This window comes from Heptranchias perlo, chromosome 12 (assembly GCF_035084215.1).
Source record: "Heptranchias perlo isolate sHepPer1 chromosome 12, sHepPer1.hap1, whole genome shotgun sequence".
Taxonomy (NCBI): Eukaryota; Metazoa; Chordata; class Chondrichthyes; order Hexanchiformes; family Hexanchidae; genus Heptranchias; species Heptranchias perlo.
In genome coordinates this window covers 54525082-54530682 of record NC_090336.1, presented here as the reverse complement: position 1 = coordinate 54530682, position 5601 = coordinate 54525082, and positions in this window count along the sequence as shown.

The window sequence follows — 5601 nt, the reverse complement described above, 5'->3', positions numbered from 1 at the left end:
GAGGATGAGAATTTTAGAATTGAGGCATTACTGGACCTTCTTCACTTACAGCTTGAAAGAAAAGACCAACTATCGATTTGCTGTTGAGTTCCACTCTGAATGTCAAGACAAATCAGTTTTTATTCACCATTTACAGGGACTCTTTTTTAAATAAAACTTTTCAAAAGGTTAGGAGCATTTTTAAACAGGCATTAGAATAAGAAAAATTATCAACTTTTGGCTTCACTTAATTGCAAATTTTTTCCCTTCAAGTATTTATCCAATTCCTTTTTGAAAGCCACGATTGAATCTGCTTTCGCCACCCTTTCAGACAGCACATTCCAGGTCATAACTACTCACTGCGTAAAATTTTTTTTTCTCATGTCGCCTTTGGTTCTTTTGCCAATCACCTTCAATCTTTATCCTCTGGTTCTCGACCCTTCCACCAACGGGGTCAGTTTCTCTTTATTTACTTTATCTAATCCCTTCATGATTTTGAACACTTCTATCAAAGCTCCTCTTAACCTTCTCTGCTCTAAGGAGAACAACCCCAGCTTCTCCAGTCTATCCACGTAACTGGAGTCCCTCATCTCTGGAACCATTCTAGTAAATCTTTTCAGCACCCTCTCTAAGGCCTTCACATCCTTCCTAAAGTGCGGTGCTCAGAATTGGACACAATACTCCAGCTGTGGCTGAATCAGTGTTTTATAAAGATTCAACATAACTTCCTTGCTTTTGTACTTTATGTCTTTATTTATAAAGCTCAGGATCCCGTATGCTTTTTTAACTGCTTTCTCAACCTGCCCTGCCACCTTCAAAGATTTGTGAACATATACCCCCAGATCTCTCTGCTCCTGCACCCACTTTAGAATTGTACCATTTTAGTTTATATTGCCTCTCCTCATTCTTCCTGCCAAAATGTATCACTTAGGACGTCTCTGAGATCATGTGAACACATTTCACTATATCCTGTTGTATTTTGGACAGAAATGACAATTATTGAAACCCTTATTTTCAGATTTTTCAGGAAGAGAGGAGTCTGAAAATTCCAAAGATATGTATTTTGCCCTAACTGACAAGCAAAGCTCTAAAGTGCCAACTACATGCTCATGCAGGGAGGTGTTGTACACTAGAATAACACAACCAACAGCAAAACATCGATACAATGGATTCTTTTGGGCAGAGGAGGTCAAACCTGCTTACACTATTTACTGTACATTTTTTTTCTGGGGCAAGATAAAGCCTGCTTAGATTTTGGACTTCAGGATGGTACAACTCAAAGAAGCCCTCTGGGCAGAAACCTGGTTTGAATAACCAAAGCAGACAGCATACCATAAGTTCCTGTGAAGATCTTTATTTAAAACAGTTGGAACAGTTTGTATGAACAGTCTTGTTAGACCCCTATTGTTACTACCTTGAAAGCAACACCTTTGATTTTTCATCATAATGGGGGGGAAAAAAAAGCAGAAGCAACAGATATCAAACATGAGACAGAATATTGCAAATGATTGGGATGGCATAAGGTGGATAAGATGGCTAACAACAGCCAATCGTGCATTACCTCATCAATCCCATTGTCCATCCCCGACTCTAGTTGTTTTTTGGTAACATTAGTTGGAACCTCATTGGTTAACGTGCGATTTTGGTTTTAGGTAGACACAGGTTTGATGAATACATTCTTTAACATAAAGTGGTCTGCTCAGTAAGATCACTGCTTAAGGTACAGTTTGATATATAGTAATTGGTAGGGGAAAAGTCAGTGAAGTTAAATGTAAGCCGACAGCAGTGACTCAATGTTATTTGGGAGGTTCTAAAAGTATGAAGCACGAACTGAATATCCCTAACCTCTTCCCTTACCATAGTTCCATTGAGATTTTTGTGGTTTTCAGGGTCGTCAGTCAAATAGATGCACTTTGGTTTACTTTTGACTCAGCTGTATGATGATTCAAATTTTCATTGGTACAAAGAACTACATAGAATCTACAGCACAGCAACAGGCCATTCGGCCCAACTTGCCTATACCAATCTTAATACTCCACATGAGCCTCCCCACACTCAAATTACCTTTTCCTACCCTGCCCCCATATGCCTTTATTCCCTTCTCCCTCATGTATTTATCAAGCCTGTCCTTAAATATGTGAGACACTGGGGTATTTGGATAGATGGATCTGATAGATGGTAGACATCAAGTGAGGCTACAATACAAGCTGGAGCAGTAAGGATAATTACCAGATGTGCTTGAATTTTACTTTCACTTTTGATTTGTGAAGGAAGGTTAGATGTCCATTTTGAGTTGAGCAGCAGCCATTTAATTCAAGTTGATTCTTTTCCATGGGGATAATGGTTATCCTCAATGTGTGACCAGCTAATTTAAAAGTATACTGTGCAACTGGACAGAGAATTAAAATAAATGATAAGTCCGATTTTATTTTGTGATTTAAAAAATAACTTTTAGAGGTTGGATAAGGCAGACCTAAAAAAAACATTCAATTTCCTTGGAAAAATCTACTGCCCCATTTTCTGTCAGCCACAACTAAACTACCTTTCTTTCAGGGAACTTGGAAGTATACTCATACTAATTATCTAACACTCTATACTACAACAGTGTATCTCTCTAAATGTCTATATATTAGGCGATGCAGTTTTTTGGTCTTGCTAGCACTGTTAATAATAAAGATAAAAAAGAAAGACTTGCCTTTATATAGCGCCTTTCACAACTTTAGAATATCCCAAAGTACTTTACAGTCAATGAAGTACTTTCAAAGTACTGTCACTGTTGTAATGTAGGAAACGCAGCACCCAAATTGTGCAGAGCAAGGTCCCACAGACAGCAATTGATAATGACCAGATAATCTGATTTGGTGATGTTGTTTGAGGAATAAATATTGTCCAGGATACCAGGGAGAGCTCTTCTTCGAAATCATGCCATGGGATCTTTTACATCCACCAGAGAAGGCAGACGGGGCTTCGGTTTAACGTCTCATCCTAAAGACGGCACCTCCGACAGTGCGGCACTCCCTCAGTACTGACACTGGAATGTCAGCCTAGAGAGTATTAGAAATACTATTATATGTTTGCTAACAGTACATCATTAAATATTTAACCTGCAATACTGTTTTTCAGGTAATCTTCTTGTCACTGGTTCAGTCTCACATATTAGCATATTCTCTGTAAAGTCAATTATTAAGAAATGGGGACACCTATGATTAGTTTAATGCAACACAATAGAGATAATTGGTGAAAACAGATTAATGTCAAAATTGGGTTGTTTATTGATGATATCTATGTGGAGATGCAAACAATGGAGCTTAAAGGTCCCTGAATCTCTCTGCTGATAAAATGCCATTTAGTACCGCTCACATGAATTAGTAACAAGTTAAATATGTCACAGGGGATGGCTGTAAACAAAATAATTAAGAGAAATATTTAGGCTCATTAAAATTACAGATTTCAAGCAAATTGCGGTACGTTTTACAGATGCTCGCCTTGCAATTCTGCTGTTGTCTTCGTTGCTTAGCTTTTGGTTGATCATCAGATAAAGAGACCAGTGTTAAGACACAACTATAACTGTTACAGTTATGTGTGATTAATCAGGTGGTTGGCCAGTATGGAAACAGGATTGCACTGATTACTGATTTATACAATTGAGCTGTCAGAAATTGCAATCATTTTTCTATTTGCCTTGTTTTCCTCCCATTTCTTGGCAGTTCACCTAATGTAATCTCTGAGAGTTTTACATGTGATGTAATAAAGTAATCTCCCAGTCATTTGGCTGTGTATGTGGAAGAAATGAGAGGACATATTGTAAGATTTATCCACTAACATTTTTAAATTATGCATGTAATCAGATTTAATTGAAATACTTGAACAATCCTTTCCCTCAGAGGAATATTCTGTGGTCACTATTATCCCTTTGAGATCTACGGTAGTAATTGTCAAGGAAAACAAAAACGATATGTAACCATTTCAGTTTTAGGCTGTTTGGAGGCTGCAGAAAATGTTTAATTATGTTACAAAAATGATAACTTGACTTTAGAATAACACAAAGCGGTAGATTCTCAATTATATTTAAAATCTGCAAATATAATTCAATACACAAAGGTTGAAAATCAGCAAAATTATTGCAGCTGCAAGAAAGAGTAAATCACTGGACTCCCAGCAATTTTGAATGAGAACCCCAAATGTCATTCAAACTCATCTGCCTTCATTGGGTGAGTTTTGCAGTTTTCAACCAGGACTCTATGTGAAACAGTGTATGGAAGTGATGTGTTCTTTGTTGAGGGGGAAGAAGTGAAGACAACTGACTAGGATTGGGGCAACTTCATTAGGACTCAGTATTCATGGACTAAAGAAGGAAAACCAGTCATGATTTTAAGTCCTGATCACTATTCAGCAGCCCTTGTTTAAGATGCACAAATGTGAGCATTTGATGGTGACTAGATTGGGTTTGGCTCCTTCCTGCCATTGCCTAAAACCAAATAATCTTCTGACACTCATTATCTAGGCTCACACATGGGGAATGGCCCATAGGGTGCTTGTGTAAAGCACGGGAGGGCTACTGGCATCCATAGAACTATACTACCATGGAAATAATTTCCTTTACAGAGGAAAGGTAACTTGGTAGAATTGATGGAGGGGGTGGGTTGAGGACAACTGTTTGGAGTGTGCCTTCCATTGTTAATAATGAGGTAGCATAGATAAGTCTCAGGCCCAGACTGTTCAATGCTCATAAGTAAAGCTGGAAGCAATGTGATCTCTTGGACTGGTTTCGATTGCCTGAGGGGGGGGGGGGGGGGTCGGAGAGGAATTTTCCAGATTCCCGCCCCCCACTTTTGACCCTATGTTTCTTTTCTGTTCTTTTTGCCTCTCCCAGAAAATTACTTGGCTGCTTGTGGGGGTGGGCAGTAGTGGGGGGGGGGGGTGGGGGGTGGTGAGGGGGAGGGGGAGGGGGGAGCGGTAGGAAGTGTTTAATCATGATGTTTCAGGCATCATGAGTTTGGGGTAGGCTTGATGGACCAGCTGGTCTTTTCTTGCCCGTCGTATCTTCGTATGTAAGCATAGTAATATTAGACAGTATTGAGAAACCTTTAAAAGGAAAGGGGGGGGGGGGAACAGTAAAAAGAAACATAAAATAAAATATGTATCATTAAAAGGAAAGTGTATACATTCTGTATGTTGGAGGTATATTCTGTGTGAAAGCTCGAACTTTTACAACTTCTCATACAGAATTAGGGACAGAAGCTGTGGAACAACTGAGTTGTCAGACAGCACTAGGAGGGAAGTATCCAATTGCATTTGCTCACCCTTCTTCTCTGTTATTTGACCCTGTGCAAACATTCAGAAGCAGCTGAGTGACAATTAAAACAGCCACCATGAACATGTTCGAACTGACATCCAAGAGATGCTGCCATTAAATTCACACAGCTGCATCTCATTGGCAGGATTAGCCCCAAACTCCTGCCAGAATGAATCGAGAGAATGTGTATTAATGCGCTGAGCATTAAATAATAGCAATAATGACCCAACCTACCAATGAATAATGAACTGCAAGATTACATTAGCTGGACAACTTTGTCATCTGACAAAATTAATGCTGCTAATGCATTATTTTCCAAAGCTGAA